General features: G+C 36.7%; 1 pseudogene; it reads left to right on the forward strand.

Annotated features, from left to right (window-relative positions):
- The first annotated feature begins 7,207 nt into the window (after nucleotides 1-7,207).
- On the forward strand, nucleotides 7,208-7,525 carry LOC150009153 (thioredoxin pseudogene; annotated as a pseudogene).
- Nucleotides 7,526-21,139: the final 13,614 nt, after the last annotated feature.

Consider the following 21,139-nt stretch of genomic DNA (forward strand, 5'->3'; position numbering starts at 1 on the left):
GGGAGGGTCGGGCACAGAGGTCATGCTGTTTTTGGTCAAAAACTGCTGAACACTCAGTGCTGTGTGGGCAGGTGTGCACATAAATCACCCTCATGAAATGGGCAAATGTGTTGAAAGGGTCTTAAAAAAAAAAGAAAATTCCGTGAAGCCAAACACAACCTTTCACAACAACGCCAGCTGGTACACTGGTACAGATGGGTTCCAAAACATTCACCTAGCAGGGGAAGCCTGTACTACAAGGGGCCTGCCCTCCAGAAGATAATTCCACTTATTTGTCTCTTTGTTTGTTTTTTTGGTCTCCTCTCATATAACCCATGAGTTCAAGGAGTTTCAAGGTTATGTCATTTTCTCAGCATTATTTATTGATAACAGATTGATGATTTACACCAGATTTTGATGAGACCCTCCCAAAAGGCTCTGCTATTCTTAAAAAAATTTGTAATAATAATTTACTTGTCATTGTAATTTGACATAAACAAATGCACAATGTATTCTGGATGTTTTCCAGCAGTCTTTGTTCCAAATAGAAATATTAAATTGCAATAAAAAGAGAAAAGAGAGAACATTCAGTTTTACAAAGAATCTTATTTAAAGGCAACCTGATGTAGGGTCCTGACCGCTTAGGGTACTTAAAATATAGACTATAACATCAAGATTTTCACGATGTACATCACACTTTTTGGGAAACTGTGACCAAGTTTAATGAAATTCAAGATTCTATTCTGAATGTCTAATGGCAAGGTGTATTACAGAAGTTTAACTAGACTAATCATTAATGAATTAGGGAGTTATCAATCAACAGGCACAAAGTTTCAGTTAAGCAAGATGAACTAGCTCTAGAGAGCTACTTGACAACACTGAACCTACAGTCAACTATGTATTGTACAGTTTTAGTTTTGTGAAGAGGATAGACCTCACATTAAGTGTTCTTACCACAATAACAAGTAAAAAAATAAAGAGTGGCACCCTGGAACTAGACTGCCTGGGTTTGAATCCTGGCTTCCCACTTTACCTCTGTGATCTGGAATAAGACACTCACATTTCTTTGCATCAGCTTTCTTTTGGTGCCCAGGATAATATTAAAATACTTACCTGCAAGTACGTTGAGAGGATTAAATGTGTTGTTTCATGTGAAGTCCTTAGCACAGCACCTAGCATACAAAAAGTATATTAAACATGAATTAATGCTACATATTATTATTCTTGCTAGACTAAGTTTGTTAAACATATTAAAGAGGTAATGCATTTTAAATGCTTGCCTAGTACAAATGCTTGCCTGGTGCATAAGGGCTAAATACATGTAAGGTAATGTAATTATTCTACTGGGCAGTTAAACATGCATTTGGTGCCTTGTCACTTCTATTCCACCTCACACTCAAGTATATCTTGAGCTACTTAACTCTTCACATTTTTACACCTTCCCATTTCTCCTGGATTGTAAATAAGCTGAAGGCAAAGTCCAAGACCTGTGCTTTTTTGCAGTCCCTCCAGTACCATTCTTTATATGTAGTCTAGACTCGACATATATTTACAGCATAGAATAAATACGCTTTTAAAGGAAGAACATTTGGCCGACTATCTAGTCCAGCCCCCTCTCCCACTGATTGGTTCATCCAAACACACGAAGACGGGGCTTTCAAAATGAGGCCCTACTATCAACAAGGTAATAAGAGAAAGATTCCACTTCAAATAGTGATCATGTCCATCCACACCTTGGACTTTTCAAATCAGAAGAAAATGACCAGATGCCTCTCTCACCCCACCTGTTATCCATCCCATAGTAGGTGTCACCAGAATTTCAGGTTAATTCTGACAACGGACACTCTGAGTGCTTAGATTAGATTCCTCCATATTTAAGAGTGCTTACCAGCCTCTGGCTGCTACCGCAGATCCAAAAAACTAGGTATCTTTCAGCTTCATCGACTTTTTATTAAGGGCGCAAGCATTCATCAGGTATGCAATTCTGTAGAGGAAATTTAAACCAGACACCTAGCCCTTCAGACAACTCATTATTCTTTTAAAGAGGGACAGGCCTCAGAACCTTCCAAAAGGGTGATTCTATCCCTAGAGGTGACATCCTATATTGGCGAGCACAGAGAGGTTGCCCGGGAAATCCTGTTCAGATGCAGCTGTGCCACATTTTTTAATTTAAAATTCTTTTGTTTATTTATTTTATTTAAAATTATTTTATCCTCACCCAAGGATATTTTTTCATTGTTTTGAGAGAGAGAGACATTGACCAGCCTGGCACCTGGCAGCTGGAGTCCGGCCCCTAGGGTGGGCTGGCTCATTAGGCCCAATGCCCAGGCTACCTTCTCGCTCACCTCCATCAGGAATCAAACCACAAGCTGGGTATGTGCCCCACTAGGAGTCAAACCCACGACCCTTCTGTCTACAGGGCAATGCTTCAACCAAATGAGCCACACCAGCCAGGGCTATTTTAGTTTTTTATTTAAGTATGGTTGTCATACAATATTATATTAGTTTCAGGTATACAACATAGTGGTTCACCATTTAAATATCTTACAATGTGATCACCACACTAGTCTAGTAACCATCTGTCACCATGCAAAATTATCTCACTATTATTGACTGTATCCCCTTCTCCTTTTGTCCCCACTCTTCTACCTCTCTCCCCTCTGGCAACCATCAGTTTGTTCTTTGTTTCTATGATTCTGTTTTGGTTTGGTTTGGTTTGTTCATTTGTTTTATTTTTTTAATTCCACATGTAACTGAATATGTACAGTATTTATCTTTCTCTGTCTGACTTATTTCACTTAGTGCAATGCCCTCTAGATCCATCCATGTTGTCACAAATGCTAAAATTTTATTCTTTTTTATTGCTGAATATAATATTCCATTATAGAACACAGAATTGTAATAATAGATATTAATTACAACCATTAATTGTATAGTTTGGATAGCTTTTGTTTTTACATCTTAAAATAATTTTTTCCACTATTCTAATCATAAAACAACCATAATATTACATAAAGTTTAAAAATTTAGAAAATATTAAAAAGGAAAATTAAGACCACCTGCAATCCTCAAACCCAATGGTAACTTTGGAAAAGATTTTGCTGTATTTCTTTACTTTTTTTCCAGCATTGTATGGAATTTTAAAACAAATTTGGAACTATGCTTAACATTAAACAAAAGTAGGTTTTTTGCATAATTATCCTTTAATTTAAACATTCCCCTCTACAACAATTTACACTGGAAATTTTCAACTTCAGTAGTCAATATTTTCACATAAAATTTGTATTGTGTTTACTATAGTTTTCTTAGCATTACTTTCTGGATTGAGCGTCGGCCTGCGAGCTAAGTGTCGCTGGTTCGATCTTCCAGTCAGGGCACATCAGAGAAGGAAAACTCTGACTCCAAAAAACCTCCGCTGCCTTGCGGCATACCTGTTCAGGGGAAAGGCTAAGGGAGTAAACCCCAACAGAAAATCCGGAGCCGGAGTCCCTAAGGCGGTTTGACGTTGTAGTCAACACTGGCAACTCCTGCGGCGCACCTGAAACCAAGCTGTATTGACTCCGTCTTTCCCTTGGACCCTTCAGCTGCGAAGAGAGGGGGGGTCTGCTGCATGGGCAACAGCAGACCCTCCATATCACCCTGCCCAGGCTCTGTAGCTTCAGCTTCACTGGAGAGGACACTCCAGCGTCATCGCAAGATGTCGATTCAACACGGGAGGAGACAGATACCGTGTCACTCCCGAGTGGGACTGCACAGCCATTCTCGGCGGTGCAGATAGACTCTTAAGAAGCTACACCATCGTCTCTCGAGACGGACGGCTGCCGACGACGACGACGACTTTCTAGGAATGAGATTACTGTGCCAAAAAGTAAAAAAGATTTTTAAGGCTCTTGACACAGTACTAATTTGCTTTCTGGACATGTTATAATTTGTGCTTCTATCAATGAGGTACACTTCTTTGTACATTCATAGTCATAAAATACTATCATAAACTTTCATCTTTGCCAATTGTAACAAAAAATTCTATTTTATTATTGCATCATTTTATATTTCTTTGATCACTAATGAAGTTAAATATATATCCTCTGTTGTTGACCATTTGTAAGTTAAATGGTAAATTGTTTGCTTATGACCTGTATGCATTTTTAAATGACTGAAATGTTGTCCTATTTATTATTTTATTAGTAATTTGCCTTCTTTCTTTTCAGCTTTATTTTGAAATAATTGATATATAACATTGTGTAAGTTAAAGGTGTACGACGTGATCATTTGAAACTTATATTTTGCAAAATTATTACCACAATAATATTAGTTAACACATCTATCACCTCATATAGGTACCTTTTCTTTTTTATGTGGTGAGAACATTTAAGATCTACTCTCTTAGCAACTTTTAAGTATATAATGCAGTATTATTAACTATAGTTACCATACTGTACATTAGATCTTTGGAATTTATTCATCTTATAACTGGAAGTTTGTACCCTTTGACCAACATCTCCCCACTTGTCTCACCCCTCAGCCCCAGACAACCACCATTTTACTCTGTTTCTATGAGTTCAGTGTTTTTAGGTTCCACATATAAATGAGAAAATACAGTATTTGTTTATCTATGTCTGATTTATCCTACTTAGCAAAATGCCTTTAAAGTCCATCCAATTTTGTCACAAAGGTAAAATTTTCTTCTTCTCATGGATAAATAATATTTCATTTTACATATGTTATGTAATGATATATATATATAAATATATATATATATTTTTTTTTCCATAGTCAGTCATCCATCAATAGACATGCAGGTTGTTTTCAAGTTTTGGCTATTGTGAACAATGCTGCAATGAACATGGGGATGCAGATATCTCCTCAAGGTACTGATTGCATTTCCTTGGATAATACTCAAAAGTGGGATTGCTGAATCATCATATGGTAGTTCTCAGTTTTAATTTTTGAGGAACCTCCATACTATTTTCCACCTTGGCTGCACCTATTTACATTCTCACCAACAGTGCACAAGGGTTTCCTTTCTCCACATCCTTGCCAACAAAAATTATTTGTCTTTTTTAAACTAGCCATTATGACAGGTGTGAGGTAACATCTCACTGAGGTTTTGATTTGCATTTATTTACCTGGTGATTAGTGATGTTGAGCACCTTTCCATATACCTGTTGGCCATCTGAATGTCTTCTTTGCAAAAATGTCTGTTCAGATTCTCTGCCCATTTTTTTTTTCAGATTTTGTTTATTTCTATTGAGCTGTATGATCCTTTTCATATTTTGGAATTTAATTCCTTATCAGATATACCGTGTGCAAATATTTCCCCCCATTCTGTAAGTTGCCTTTTCATTTTCTTGATGGTTTCCTTCGTTGTACAGAGCTTTTTTATTTGATTTAGTCCCACTTGTTTATTTTTGTTTTTGCTGCCTTTGCTTTTGTTGTCAAATCCAAAAAATAATTGCCAAGACCAATCTCAAGGCGGCATGTTTTCTTCTAGGAGTTGCATGGTTTCAGGTCCAATGTTTTCTTATGGATTTTGCCTAGATAATCTCTTCATTATTGTAACAACTTACAGTATATTTCTTTAGTGAATTGACCCATTTATCGCTATATAGTTATCATCTTTGTAGCTTGTTACAGTTTTTGACTATTTTGTATGATAGCTATAAGTATAGCTATCCCTGCTCTCTTTTGGTTTTCATTCACATGAAATATTTTTCTATCCTTTTTGGGGGGGCTATGTGTGTCCTTGAAGCTTAAGTGAGTCTCTTGCAGGCAGCATATAGTTGAGTCACCTTTTTGTCCATTCAACTACTCCATGCCTTTGGAGAATTTAATCCCATTTACATTTAGTAATGTTATTTTTCATTGGTGTTATATTTAGAATAAACTTTCACCAATTTAACCACCTTTATGGAATATACTTGGTATAGAAACTTTTAAGTCCAACAAAAAGTAAAGGAAATATTTACCATTTCAAGATTTTACATTTGTGTCTTTAGTCCCTCTGGCATTGAATTCATGATAGCATGAGATGAAGCTCTACTTTTATTATTTACCAAATGTTGGTACTTTGGTGGTATACACTTGGGAAGTGGGGAGCAATCACTTATAAGGAATTGAGTGCAAATGAACTGGCTGGGAACTGTATTGTACATCTCTCCCTCCCCAAGTCTTTCTTATCTTACCATTAAAGCACCTTACCATCGAAGTTGGCTCCACCCAACTGCGTTGCCCTGGGCACTTGTATTGAAAAGAAGCATATGAACCATTGAAATAATGATATTTAACATGATTTAAAATTTTTAAATGTTGAAATACAGAGGTTGATAAAAATAGTAGAGAAATCTCCTATACATACCTACCTTCATTGATAATAGCATACAGAACTGTAATACAATTTCATAACCAGAAAATTAGCATTGGTACAATCTAAAAATCTTATTCAGATTTCATCATTTTTACATGCATTCATTTGCATGTGCATGCATGTGTTCAGTTTTATGCAGTTTTGTTACATGTATAGATTTGTGTAACCGTCACAATCATCAAGATACAGGACAAAATCAAGGTCCATCACCACAAAGCAACTTCCTCATGCTACCCTCCACTCCTGTCCCTAACCCCTGGAAACCACTAATCTTTCCTTAATTTCCATAATTATGTCATTTCAACAATGTTACAAAATTGGAATTCTACAAAATGTAACTTTCTGACATGAGATCCATTCAAGTTTTGCACGTATTAAGAGTTCTTCCTTTTATTGCTGAATGGTGTTCCATCGTATGACTATATCACAGTTAGTTTAACCCATGAAAGGACATGTAGAATCTTGCTAGTTTGGGGGTTGTTCCCAAAAAAACTGCTATTAACTTTTGTGCACAAGGTTTGCATAACACAAGTTTTCATTTCTTTGGAATAAGTGGCCAGGGGTGCTATTGCTGGGTTGGATGGTAAGTAAATGAAATCTGCCCAGAAAAAGTCGAGCCATTGTTAACAGAATGATAACAGTTTGCAAGACATCAATGGAACCTGGCAGCCAAGGAGAGTGCGCTGGAATGCTCATCCGTGAACAATGACAGCTTCACTGTACTAGTCAGTGGGGTGGCAGATGCCATTGAATGAACATGTGTACTGTGTGGCTGTGGCATTCAAAATGACTGAGCAAGAGTCCACTGCTTTGTACCCATTTCCATCGGTTCTTATAGTCACTTGTCGGACCTCAGTCGCCAAAATGGTGAAGCAGATTGAGAACAAAGACGCTTTTCAGGAAGCCTTGAATAGTGCGGGAGATAAATTTGTGGTAGCTGACGTCTCAGCCACGTGATGTGGGCCTTGCAAAATGATCAAGCCTTTCTTTCATTTCCTCTCTGAAAAGTACACCAATGTGCTGTTCCTTGCGGTGTATGTGGATGACTGTCAGGATGTTGCTGCAGAGTGTGAAGTCAAAGGCATGCCAACCTCCCAGTTTTTTAAAAAAGGAAAAAAGGTGGGTGACTTTTCTGGAGCAAATAAGGAGAAACTTGAAGTCACCATCAATGAATTAGTTTAAATCACGTTTTCTGAAGACATAACCAGCCATCGATGGGCTCTTGTAATTTTGTTTATTTACAAAAATGAAAGATCAAGTACAGATACTATGATACTCAACTGCCATTTGATATAAATGACAATAAAATATTAATTCTACCCTTAAAATGACTGAGCGAGTAGAGCAACAAATCTGCACCAAACTGTGCATTAAGCTTGAGCATCCCTCTGCAGAAACTATTTGGATGATTCAGAGGCCACAGCTGTGGGCAACTGGTGACTGGAAGCTTCATCGCGACAACACGCCCACTCATGCATCACATCCCATGAAGATTTTTTTGGCAAAACATCAAATCACCCAGGTGACAGAGCCCCACTACAGCCCAGGTTTGGCACCCTATGACTTCTGGCTTTTCCCAGAACTAAAATCCCCTTTGAAGGGGAAGATATATCAGGTCATTGATGTGATTCAAGAAAATACAACGGGGCAGCTGATGGCGATTGGGAGAGCTGTGTGAAGTACCACAGCGCCTACTTTGAAGGGGGGGTGAGGTGTCACTCTTCTATGCACAGTGTTTCTTGTATCTTCAATAAATGTCTATTTTTCATATTAGATGGCTGGATACCTTCTGGACAGACCTCATATGTTTTTAAAGAAACTATTGAACCAAACAATTTTCCAAAATACCTGCAGCATCCTATATTTCCATCAGCAATGTTTGAGAGATTCAGTTTCTTTGCTTCACCAATAGGACTAGATATTGTTTTGTTTTGTTTAAAGCTATTTTACTATGTGTGTAGTGGTAGCTCATGATGGTTTTGATTTATTCCTCTAATGACTAATGATATCAAACATCTTTTCATGTGTTCATTTGCCTTCCACATATTTCCTTCTTTTGTAGCAAATTAGTTTCTTTTCATTTCGCACCTATATTTTCATAGTTATAACAATTGGTTATTACGTGTTGATTTTTAGAAAAGCAATTTTTTCTAGTAAAATGTTTTTCTTTTCTGATTCCATGTTCCTATTTATTTTTTGGATTAACTTTTCCTTGTGTTTATCAAGACTAGTTCCTTTTAATTATTTTTTATTTAAAAAGTTTTTAATTGTGGTAAAATATACATAATAAAATTTAGCATGTTAGCCATTAAAAAATGTACAGTTCAGTGGCATCAATTATATTTATAATGTTATACAACCATAACTACTACCCATTTTCAGAACCTTTCCATCATCCCAAACAGAAACTCTGTACCCATTAAACAATAACTGCACATTTCCCACATTTCCCCCACCAAAGCTCCTGGTAACCTCTATTTTATTTTTTGTCTCTAAGAATTTGCCTATTCTAGTTACCTCAAATATATACATTCACACAATATTTGCCCTTTTGTCTCTGGTTTATTTCACTTAGCAAAATGTTTTCAAAGTATATTCATGTTGATTCATGTATCAGAATTCCACTCTTTATAAGGACTGAATAATATTCCAATCTATAAATATACTACACTCTGTTTATTCATTTGTTGATGGCCATTTGGGTGTATCCACCTTTTGGTTATTGTGAATAATGCTCTTATGAACATTGGTGTGCAGTGTTATAAGCTGAATGGTGTCCCCACAAAAATTCGTATGTTGAAGTTTTAGACACCATTACCTCAGAATGTGACTGCATCTTGGACATAGGATCTTTACAGGTGTAATTAAGGTAAAATTAGGTAAGTGGGGAGGTCCCAGTATGACTTCTGTGTTTATAGGAAGAGGCAATGTGGACATAAACATGCACAGAAGGCAGACGATATGACGGCCAGAAGATGGCCTTGGAGGACTCAACCCTGCTGGCAGCTTCATATCACACTTCAGCCTCCAGAGCTGTAAAAAAACAAATTTCTGTGGTTTAAGCTACCTAGCCTGTGCTGCTTCGTTATGAGAGCCCTAGAAAACTAATACAGCAAGTATTTGTTTGAGTCCCTACTTTCAGTTATTCTGGGCATTTATAGTGAAATGGAATTGCCAGATCATATGGTGGTTCTATATTTAACTTTTTGAGAAATCACCAAAATGCTTTTCATAGTGACTGTGCCATTTTACATTCCCAGCAACAATGAACCAGAAATCCAGTTTTTCCACATTCTCATCAACTCGTGTTATTTTCTGCGTTTCCGACACAGCCATCCTGATTAGTGTGAAGCGGTAACTCGCTCTGATTTTAATTTGCATTTTTACAATGACTAGTGATGTTCATAATTTTTTCATGTGCTTATGGGCATTTGTATTTTTTCTTTGGAGAAATGTCTATTTGAATCATTTGCCCATTATGAATTTTTTTACTGTTGCATTGTAGGCATGCTTTATGTATTCTGGATATTATACCCCTACCAGAGATATGATTTGCAAAGATTTTCTTCTGCAGAATGGTGATTGACAAGAGCTTGGGGAAGGAGGAAATGGTGGGGAGTGATGGTCAAATGGTACAAATTTTCAGTTATGCAAGATAAGTAACTACTTATCTACTATGCAACATAGAACCAATAGTTAACAATACTATATTACATAGTTAAATTTTTCTAAGAGAGTAAATCTTATGTTGAGTGTTCTTAATACACACACACACACACACACACACACACACACAAATAATGACAGTAATAAAGAATACAGGAGGAAACTTTGGGATGGGATGGATATGTTTATGCCCTGGTGGCAGTGATGGTTTTGTGGACATATACTCATCTTCAGATTCATTGAGCTGTATACATTAAATATATATGGCTTAAAAAACTTTTCCCTCCCATTCTGTGAGTTGTAGTTAAATTCTGTTGTTACTGTCCTTTGCTACACAAACATCAAAAAATTTTGAAGTCCAATTATTCTACTTTTCCTTTTCTCGTCTGTGCTGTTGGAATCACATCAAAGACATCATTGGCAAATCTAATGTCACAAAGATTTTCCCATCTGTTTTCAAAAATGCAAAATGTTTGAAAGAAATTTATGGTGAACAGAATTCTATCATTAACATTTTACTATACTTGTCTTATAACATAACTGTCCACTTATCTGTCCCTCTATTGATGTATATTAATCACAGTTTTTGATGGATTTCAAAGTAACCTAAGTAAACTCAGTACACTTTACCCTAATTACTTCAGCATGTATATTTTAGGTAAAGTTCAATGCTTGTTTTACAAGTTTTCTTTTATCTCTCAAGGCAGAAGTCACATATAATATTCTAGGGTTCTATAAAGATAGAAGCATGTGGTTTGCACTCTTCTTTGTCTGATTCTTTCACTCGACATAATTATTTTGAGATTTATCTGTGTTGTGAGTTGCAATGGTTCATCTGCTTTTTATTGTGGAGTAGCACTCTATTTTATGACTGTATTACATGTGTTTATTCATTCACCTGTTGATGGACATTTGTGCTGTTTCCAGTTTTTTTCTTTGGCTATTACAAATAAAATTCCTATGAACCTGTATGTACAAGACTTTGTATGGACATGTATTTTTTTCTCTTTTGGCTAAATACCTAAAACCAAAATAGCTGGATCATATGGTAGGTGTATGTTTAACTTTTTAAGAAAATTTCAAATTGTTTCTACTCACAGTTTAGGAAAGTTTCAGTTGTTCCACATCTTTAGCAATGCTTGGTATGAGCAATCTTTTAATTTTAGTTACTCCGGTAGGTATAGAGTAGCATTTCATTGTGGTTTTAATGGCAATAAACCATCTTTTCATGTGCTTATTGGCCACCAATATATCTTCTTTGGTGCAGTGTGTGTTCAAATCTTCTGCCAAATTTTAATTGGGTTGTTTGCTTTTTATTGTAGATTTATGAGGGTTCTTCATTCTAAAGGAGAAATATGCTTTGCAAAGATTTTCTACCAGTTGGTAGTTTATCTTTTCTTTTAAGAGTGCCCTTTAAAGAGCATATGTTTTTTGGTTGTTTCGTTTTTATGAAGTCCAATTTATACATTTGTTCTTTTATAAGTTGTTTTTTGAATATCGAATCTAAGAAATCTTTGCATAATACAAAGTCACAAAGATGTTCTCCTGTTTTCTTCTAGAAGTTTTTGTCGTTTTTAAAATTGTTACTACATTTCTTGGGATAACATTTTTAATAGCATTATATAAGTTTCAAGTGTACAACTTTATAATACAGCATATATGCATACTCTATTGTGTGCTCACTACCTGAAGTCTAGTCTCCTTCCATCACATGTATTTAACCCACTTTACCCTCTTCATTCTCCCCTCAACTCTCTTTCCCTCTGGTAACCACCCTACTGTTGTCTGTGTCTATGAGAATATTCTGTTTGTTAGTTTTTCCTTTCTCTGTTATAGTCTACATATGGATGAAATCAGATGGTTCTTGTCATTTTCCATCTGAGTTATTTTGCTTAGCATGATACTCTCAAGATCCAGCCATGTTGTCACAAATGATAGTACTTCATCCCTTCTTACAGTGGAGCAGTATCCATTGTATACATGTACCACATCTTCTTTACTCAATCATCCTTCAAGAGACACTTAGGTGTTTTCATGTCTTAGCTATTATGAATAATGCTGCAGTGAACATAGGGGTACATATATCTGAAGAAATAAATGTTTACAAATTTTTCAGATATACCCAGAAGGATTGCTGGGTAATATGGTAGCTCTAGTCTTAATATTTTGAAGAACTTCCATACTGTTTTTCATAGTGACTACACCAATTTGCATGTCCACCAGCAGTGTATGAGGGTTTCCTCTTCTCTACATCCTCTCCCATACTTATTTCTTGTCTTATTAATAATAACCATACTAACAGGTGTTAGATTTTCATTTTCCTTATAACTGGTGATGTCAGGCACCTTTTCATATATCTGATGATCATCTGTATGTCTTCTTTGGGAAAGTGTCTATTCAGATTATTTTAGTCGGGTTTTATTAGATTGTTTTGTTGTTGTTGTTGAGTCGTGTGAGTTCTTCATTTATTTTGGATATTAGCCCCTTAGAGGTATCATTTGCAAATATCTTCTCCCAATTGGTTGGTTGCCTTTTTGTTTTGCTGGTGGTTTCTTCTTTTGTGCAAAAGCTTTTTAGTTTGATATAGTCCCATTCATTTATTTTTTCTTTTCTTTATTTTGTTTTGGGGGTTAAGTTCACAAAAACCCCTCTGAGACCAAGGTTCCTAAGTTTAGTGTCCATGTTTTTTCCTATGTATTTTATTATTTCAGGTATTGCATTCAAGTCTTTAATTCATTTTGAGTTCATTTTTGCACATGGTGTCAGATATCAATATAGTTTCATTATTTTGCATGTGGCTTCACAGTTTTCTCAACACCATTTATTCAAGAGACTTTCCTTTTCCATTGTATGTTTTTTGCTCCTTTGTCAAAAATTAGTTGCCCGTATGTGTGTGGATTTATTTCTTGGCACTCAATTCTGTTTCATTGGTTTGTGTGTCTGCTTTTATGCCAACAATTCTCTTGGTCCTTGTAGCTGCATAGTACAGATTGAAATCAAGGAGTGTGATACCTCTGGCCTTTCTTCTTCTTCAGGATGCTTTGGCTATTTGGGGCCTTTTGTGGCTCCATACAAATGTGATGATATTTTGTTCTACATCTTTGAAAAATGCCATTGGGATTTTGATGTGGGTTGCATTAAATCTATAGATTGCTTTCGGTAACATGGCCATTTAAACAATGTTATTTCTTCCAGTCCGTGAACATGAAATATCTTCACATTTCTTGTGTCTTCTGTTTCTTTCAATATTGTCTTGTAGTTTTTCAATGAACAGGTCCTTTACATTCTTTGTTTTGTTTATTCCTAGGCATTTTATCCTTTTTGTTACAAATGGGATTGTTTTCATTTTATTTTCTGATATTTTTCTTAGCATATAGGAACACAATGGATTTTTGTAGATTGATTTTGTATCCTGCAACTTTACTGTATTTGTTGAAGCCTTTTGTTAAAGTCTTTAGGGTTTTCTATAAAGAGACTAATGTCATCTGCAAATAGTGACAGTTCATCTTCCTCTTTCCCAGTTTGAATGCCATTTATTTCTTTTTCTTGTCTGATCACTCTGTCTAGGACTTTTGGTACTATGTTCAATAACACTGGTGATAGCAGCCATCCTTGTCTGGTTCCTGTTCTTAGAGGAAAAGCTTTTAGTTTTTCACCATTGATTATGATGTTAGCTGAGGGTTTGTCATATATGGTTTTTATTATGTTGAAGTACTTTTCATCTATACCCATTTTATTGAGTGCTTTAATCATAAATGGATGTGCTAGCTTGTCAATTGCTTTTTCTGCATTTATTGATATGATAATATGATTTTATTTTTTATTTTGTTAATGTGGTATATCACATTAATTGATTTACATATGCTAAAAATATAGTGATATCATAATGGGGTTTCTTTTGTAGGTTACAGTCTTCTTTTCAGTCTGCCTTGAGAATTATTTCTTTGTAATTAACTTTTGACAGTATTAATATAATGTGTCTTAGAGAATGCCTTTTCATTGAGGTATTTTGGTATTCTGTCAGCTTCTTGAATTTGAGGGTCCAGCTCTTTCCATAGGTTTGGGAAGTTCTCACTGGTTATTTGTTTGAATAGACTCTCTGTTCCCTTCTCCCTCTCTTCTTCTTCTGGTATATTTATTATTCCCATACTGCCTTTTCTAATGTAGTCAGATAGTCTTGAAGAGTTCTTTCATTTTTTTAAAACTCTCAGTCCTTTCTCTTCTTCCAGCTGAGTCATTTCTAGATTTCTATATTAGAGCTCACTAATTCTCTCTTCCATCTGGTTTCCTATGCTCTCTAATTCATTCTTCATCTCATTTGCTGAGCTCTTTGGCACCAGAATTTGCTTTTTTAATAGTTTCAGTCTCTTTGGTAAAGCACTCCTTTTGCTCATTAACTGTAGTCCATAACTCCTTGAACTGCCTTTCTGAGTCTTCTTGTATCTTGTTGAGACAGCCTTCCATGTCTTTGAGTATGGTTTCTAGAGACTTTTAATTTTCTTTCTGAGCAACCTTGTAACCTTGGTTATCCATTGTACTTGGATTGTTTTTCTGTCTGGACATTTGAGGTACTGAACTCTTTTATTTTTGAAGTACAGCATCCCCCATATAACACGGTACTTCTATAACACGGTTTCGCTCTAACATGATATGACTATAGAAGATACCCAAGAATTGTTGGTAGAAGAAGAAACTGATGAGGCAATTTTGGTGGAAATGACATCTGGAATGTGCCAAGATGACTTAGGGGATGATAGCACTGATCAAAATGAAGTTAAACAGTTTACTCTAAAAAGTTTAAAGAAAGGCCTAGATTTACCCAGTTAGTCATATTTCTTGAATGAAGATCCTTGCACTGAAAGGAGCCCAAATTTAAGAGAGCAATTCAAAAGTGCTTAGCACCATATAATGAAATTTATCAAGATCCCTCAGCTAAAAGCAAGCAATCTAAAATAACAGATTTTTGCAAAAAGTAGAGCATTGAAATCAAGATAATGCTGAAGAAAGCTCAGAGGACAAGGATATCTTGTTAAAAAGAAAACGCATTCAGGTTAATGGAGCTTAGTAGTGATGACGAAGAAAACATTGCTTAATTCATATTAATATGTAATACTTTTTTTTAAATGTGTTTTATTGATTATAGTGTTACATTTGTTCCAATTTCCCTTCCCTCTGCTCCCCTCCACCCGGTGGCCCCCCTCCCTTCCCTTGTCCCCCCCTTTTAGTCCATGCCCATTGGTTGTACATATAGTTCTTCTTAATATGTAATACTTTTGATGAAAGTTGCTTTAATAAATAGATTTCCCTTAATTATAAAAATATAATAGTATTTTTTTTAATTTTTGGAACCTAACCCCCCTTTGTGTACTAGTTCTTTGTTTCGTATAATAAGGATTCGCATAACACAGCATTTGTTAGGAACCTAACAACCATGTTATATGGGGTTACCTGTACCGTTTTGCTCGTAACAATTCATCAGGGTGATAAGTATCGGTGTTCTTTTTGTTTTCCAGTAGATGGTGCTATAGCTCAAGTCTTTGTTTTCCCTTACCTGGATCACTGGCACTTCTTGGGTCTTGGTGGGGCGTTGTCTCTCCCATAATTCCCAAGGTGATGGATGTTCTCTGGGTCACCTCAGTCTATGGTCACCACCCCCACGGCGGGATGGGGCAGGGTGGTGGCCCTTCAGACCTGTGAGGTCGTGGCACCTCCTGCTTGTAGCCAGAGGCTGCCGATCATGCTGTGCTAGTGAAAATATCACCTCTACTGGGTTCTCCTCTGCTGGCTCTGCTGCAAGGGGGTAACGCAAATGAAGAGGGAGTGAGGGGTGATGAATTCAGGAGTCCACGGCTTTGCCTTTTTGCTAGTTACGGCGGCCACAGCACTGTGCTACATCTCCACCCTCACCAGGTTTAGCTGCAATGGGCACTGGCTACCCAGGGAGGAACGCCGCTTCTGCCCCTCCTAACTCTGGGCTGCCATGTGAGGGAAGTAGCGGGCTCCCAGCTGCTTCCGCAGCCCTTTGTCCTCCCTTGTCCTGCCTCCCCTACTCATCCCAATATGCCCATCTCCGGTTGCCTCCAGGCTTGGATCTCAGATCTGTTTCTTTGTTGAGTAGAGGATCCTTCGTTCACTTCTAGTTGTCTGATTTGTAACATCCAGGAAAGAATGAACGTTGATGGGTAGTTTTCCCAGCACCATTTATAGAAAACAAACAAAGACATCTTGTGTTTTCCCCATTAAACTGTGTTGTATGTATCTTCCTGGCTAGGTTTCTGTTCAAGTCTGTCTTATTTTTTAACTGTTGAGTTCAGAGTGTTCATTATATATCATGGATATTAGTCATTCCTCGGATATGTAATTTGCAAAAACTTCTTTGCCATCTCTGGCTTGTATTTCATTCTATTAACAGGGCCCTTCATAAATCATGTTTTACATTTTAACTAGTTCAGTTTATCAATCTGTTTTCTTTTATGGATCATACTTCTGGTGTCATGTTTAAGAACTCTTGGCCTTGCCCTAGGCTTCCAAAGTTTATCTGTTTTCTTCTAAAAGTACTAGAGAAGTTATAACACATATATTTAACTACAAGTTTATTTTTTTTTACCCTGTAAGTGTCCAGTTACTACAGCACTTTTATTGACAGTCTATCCTTCTTCCATTCCGTTGCTTTTATACCTTTGTCAAAATCAGTTGGAAAAAATCAATTGGCTATACTTGCACGTGTCCAATTTATGTTATTTATTCTGTTCCATTGATCTATGTGTCTGTATCTCAACTAATATTGAAACTGTCTGGATTATTATAACTAAATAGCAAATCTTAAAATTAGATAAAGTGATTCCTTCAACTTTATCCTTCTTTTAAAAAATTTGTTTAGTTGTTCTAAATCCTTTTCTTTTTATACCAATTTTAGAATAAGTTCACTTATATTGTACAAAGGTATTTGCTGGGATATTGACAGAAATTGCATTAACCTTATAGATCGGTGTGGGGAGAATTGGTATCTTTACTACTCTGGGTATTCTATTCTCTAAGCACAGTATGTCTCTCCCTTTGCGTAGCTCTTTCTTGATTGCATCATCAGCATTCGCTGTATTCAGCACAGATGTCCACAGCATGTATTATTTTTAAAATTACATTTGACAAAAATATTAATTAGTTTCAGGTGTAAAGCAAAGTGATTAGCCATTTATACAACTTACAAAGTGATCACCTGGATACATTTACTATTCATCCAATACTATACTTTGTTATTACAATATTATTGACTATATTTCCTATGCTATATTTGACATCCCTGTGACTATTTTTATAGCTGGTAGCTGGTAATATGTACTTTTTAATCTGTTCACTTTTTTCTCCCATCTGGCAACCATCAATTTCATCTCTGTATCTATGAGTTTTTGTTTTTAAAATTTATTTTGCTTTTTAGATTCCACTTATAAGTGAAATCATATGGTATTTGTTTTTCCTGTCTGACTTATTTCATTTAGCATAATGCCCTCTAGGTCCATGTCGTCACAAATGATAACATTTTATTATTATTTTTTTATGGCTGACAGGTATCTATTGATCTCTTTCTTGATCTCATTGTTAACCCATTCATTATTTAGTAGAATGTTATTTTGCCTCCATGTGTTTGTGTCTTTTTTTCAGTTTTCTCTTTTGTATTTTCAGTTTCATATCATTGTGTTTGAAAAAATTGCTTGATTGATTTCAATCTTAAATTTATTGAGACTTGTTTTGTGGTCTATCCTGAAAATGTTCCATGTGCACTTGAAAACTAAATGTATATTCTGCTGCTCTGGGGTGAAATGTTCTAAAAATATAAATTAAATCCATCTGGTCTAATGTGTAATTTTTTAAAATATGCTTTATTGATTATGCTGTTACAGTTGCCCCAATTTCTTTTCCCTTTGTTCCCCTCCACCCAGTGACATCCATCCCTCCAGCTGTCTCCCCCACCTTAGTCCATGCCCATTGGCTGTGCATATAGTTCTTCTCACCAACTTCCTGTCTACTCCACTCCCTCCTACTATGCTTAATTCCTGCATTATTTCCCTCCCTTTTCCCCCTTCCCCCTCCCTGCTGACCTCCCCCCAATATGTTCCCCATACTTATAGTTCTTTTCCCACTCTCCTTGCCTACTTAGTTTGCCTTTGTTTCGGTTCCCTAGCTTCTGTTGTTGGTTGTTGTGATACAGTTTTCATTTTAATGTTCATAGTTTTGATCCTCCTTCTCCTAAACAAGTCCCTTTAACATTTCATATAACAGTGGTTTGGGTCTGATGAACTCCCTCAGTTTTACTTTGTCCTGGAAGCACTTTCTCTGCCCTTCTATTCTGAATGACAGCTTTGATGGATAGAGTAATTGTGGCTGTAGGTTTTTGCTTTTCATTACTTTGAATATTTCTCGCCAGTCCCTTTTTGCCTGTAGTTTCTTTTGACAAATCAGCTGACAGTCTTATTGGGACCCCTTTGTATGTAATTCTCCTCTTCTCTCTTGCTGCTTTTAAGATTCTCTCTTTATCCTTAATTTTTGACATTTTGATTATAATGTGTCTTGGTGTGGTTCTCCCTGGGTCCCGTTTTTTTGGAACTCTCTGTGCTTCCTGGACCTGTAAGTCTATTTCCTCCCCCAAGTTAGGGAGGTTCTGCTTCACTATCTTTTCACATAATTTTTCCATTTCTAGTTCTTCTTCTTCACTTTCTGGCAACCCTATGATTCCGATGTTGGCCCGCTTATAGCTGTCCCATAGGTTTCTGAGCCTCTTCTCATTTTCCTCACTTTTCGTTTCCTCTTTCTGTACTGGTTGACTGTTCCTTCCTTATGTTCTGATTTGTTGATTTGATCCCTGGTTCTTTTTTCCCCTCACCAGTAGTTTTGTATGTGTTTTTGTTCATTTCAGCAGGACTAGCCTTCATTCCTTCTCTGTCTTGATTAAGATCTCCTATTAGGTCTTTAAGCATTCTTATAACCAAAGCTCTGAACTGAGCCTCAGAAAGATTTCCTATCTGCTGCTTCATTAGATTAGATATTTGCTGTCTGGTCAGCTGCATCACCGGGATCTCTATCATGATCTGTACCATCCTGACAGTTTTGTGTTTGCCTTTGCTTCCTGGGCGGGGCTGTCACGACTCCTACGCTATAGGGGGCGGAGCCCCGTGCACTCGTCACAACTGGGTGACCCTTCTCACCACGCTGTGGCGTTTTCTGTGGGGGCGGGGGTCCAACATGGATTACTGCCATTCACTCTCCACTGAGAAACTGGGAACCGCCTCCTCTGTCCCCACCCCTTCCAGGCCTCACGGTTCAAGGCAATGGGGGTCTGCCTTCCCTGGCATTGGAAATGCAAGCTGACATGTCTGGTCTGCAGCTGGGAGTGCTCCCCAGGGGCTTCTCATCTCCACTTCAATATGGGTATCTGTGCTTACCACTGTTCCGTCACTGTCGCCACTGCTGCCGCCGCCAGAACAATTTGACCTCTCCACCCCGGCTTCGCCCCATCTACCCATCCAGACAAGCACCACTTCTTTATAACTTCATACGTTGGACTTCCATTTGTTTCCTGGAACTTCTGGTTATTTCTGGTTTTGCAGTAGTTGTATTCCTTCTTAGTTGTGGAGGGAGATGGAATGTGTCAGTCTAGGCCTCCATCTCGGCCAGAAGTCTCCTGTGTGTCTAATGTGTCATTTAAGGACACTATTCCTTGTTTATTTTCTGTCTGGATGATCGATTCATTGATGCCAATAGAGTGTTAATGTCTCCTATGTTATTGTCAGTCTCTTCTTTTATGTCCGTCAAGATTTGCTTTATTTAGGGGCTCCTATGTTGTGTGCATACATGTTTACAAGAGTCATCCTCTTACTGTACATATTGATCTTGTTATCATTATGAAATATCTTTGTATCTTTATACAGCCTTTGTTTTAAAGATTTTTTTTTTTTGCCCGATACAAACCTTTTCTTTTTATCTGAATATGTACAAAATATCTTCCTCCATCCCTTTATTTTCAGTCTCTGTGGGTGTCTTTTGATTTGAAGTGGGTTTCTTGTAGGTAGCATATGCACAGGTCTTGCTATTTTGTCAATTTAGCCACCCTGTTATTTGACTGGAGTACTGAGTCCATTTACATTTAAAGTAATTATTGATGGATATGTAGTTATTGCCATTTTTATTGTTATCTGATTACGTTGTTCTTCCCTGTTTCTTTCCTATTCTCTTGCTCTCTTCTCTTGTATGTTGAGGGCTTTTTAAAGTTTTGTGTTTGGATTCCCTTTTCTTTATTTCTTGTGTATCTATTGCAGATTTTTGGCTTGTGGTTACCATAGGCTTCATATATACTAAGCTTATTATAGTAGTATATTTTAAGTTGATGCTTAGCTAAGTTGTAACATTCTAAAATCACTACAGTATTTATTCATCCCATCCACATTTGTTTTTGTAATTTTTTACTTTTTGTGGATATGAGTTGTGAGTATCCCTTAATTTATCATTGTAAATACATGATTGTTCTACTTTTGCCTTATAACCTTTTTAGTAGATTTGTACTTGGCTGACTCACTGTTTTTACTGTTTACTTTTGTGAGTGAGCAATTTTTTCTTTCCTATATTTTCTTATTTACATATTTGATCTTTTTTCTCAAAGAAGCCCCTTCTGCATTTCTTGTAGTGCTGATTTAGTGGTGATGAACTCCTTCAGCCTTTTCTTGTCTGGGAAACTCTTTATACTGAATATTTTGTGCCAAACCCTTCTGCTCTGCAGAGCTTCTGTTGAAAAATCAGCTGATAGTCTTATGATAGCTCCCCTATCTATAGCTAACTGATTTTTTCTTTATTCTTTTAATTTTCTCTCTTTGTTTTTAACCTTGGGCATTTTAATTATGATGTGTCTTGGTGTGGGCCTCTTGGGTTAATTTCGTTTAGGCTCTCTGTACTTCCTGGACTTGTATGTCTGTTTCCTTTGACAGATTAGGAAAATTTTTCTTCACTATTTTTCAAATATGTTTTCAATCCCTTTCTCCTTCTCTTCTTCATCTGGTACTCCTATGACGAGAATGTTGCTATTCTTAGTGTTGTCCCAGAGGTCCCTTAAACTGTCCTGCTTTTTAAAAATTCTTTTTTTCT

The sequence above is a fragment of the Furipterus horrens genome, unplaced genomic scaffold, assembly GCF_987537825.1.
Source record: "Furipterus horrens unplaced genomic scaffold, mFurHor1.1.pri manual_scaffold_5, whole genome shotgun sequence".
In the NCBI taxonomy this organism is placed as follows: domain Eukaryota; kingdom Metazoa; phylum Chordata; class Mammalia; order Chiroptera; family Furipteridae; genus Furipterus; species Furipterus horrens.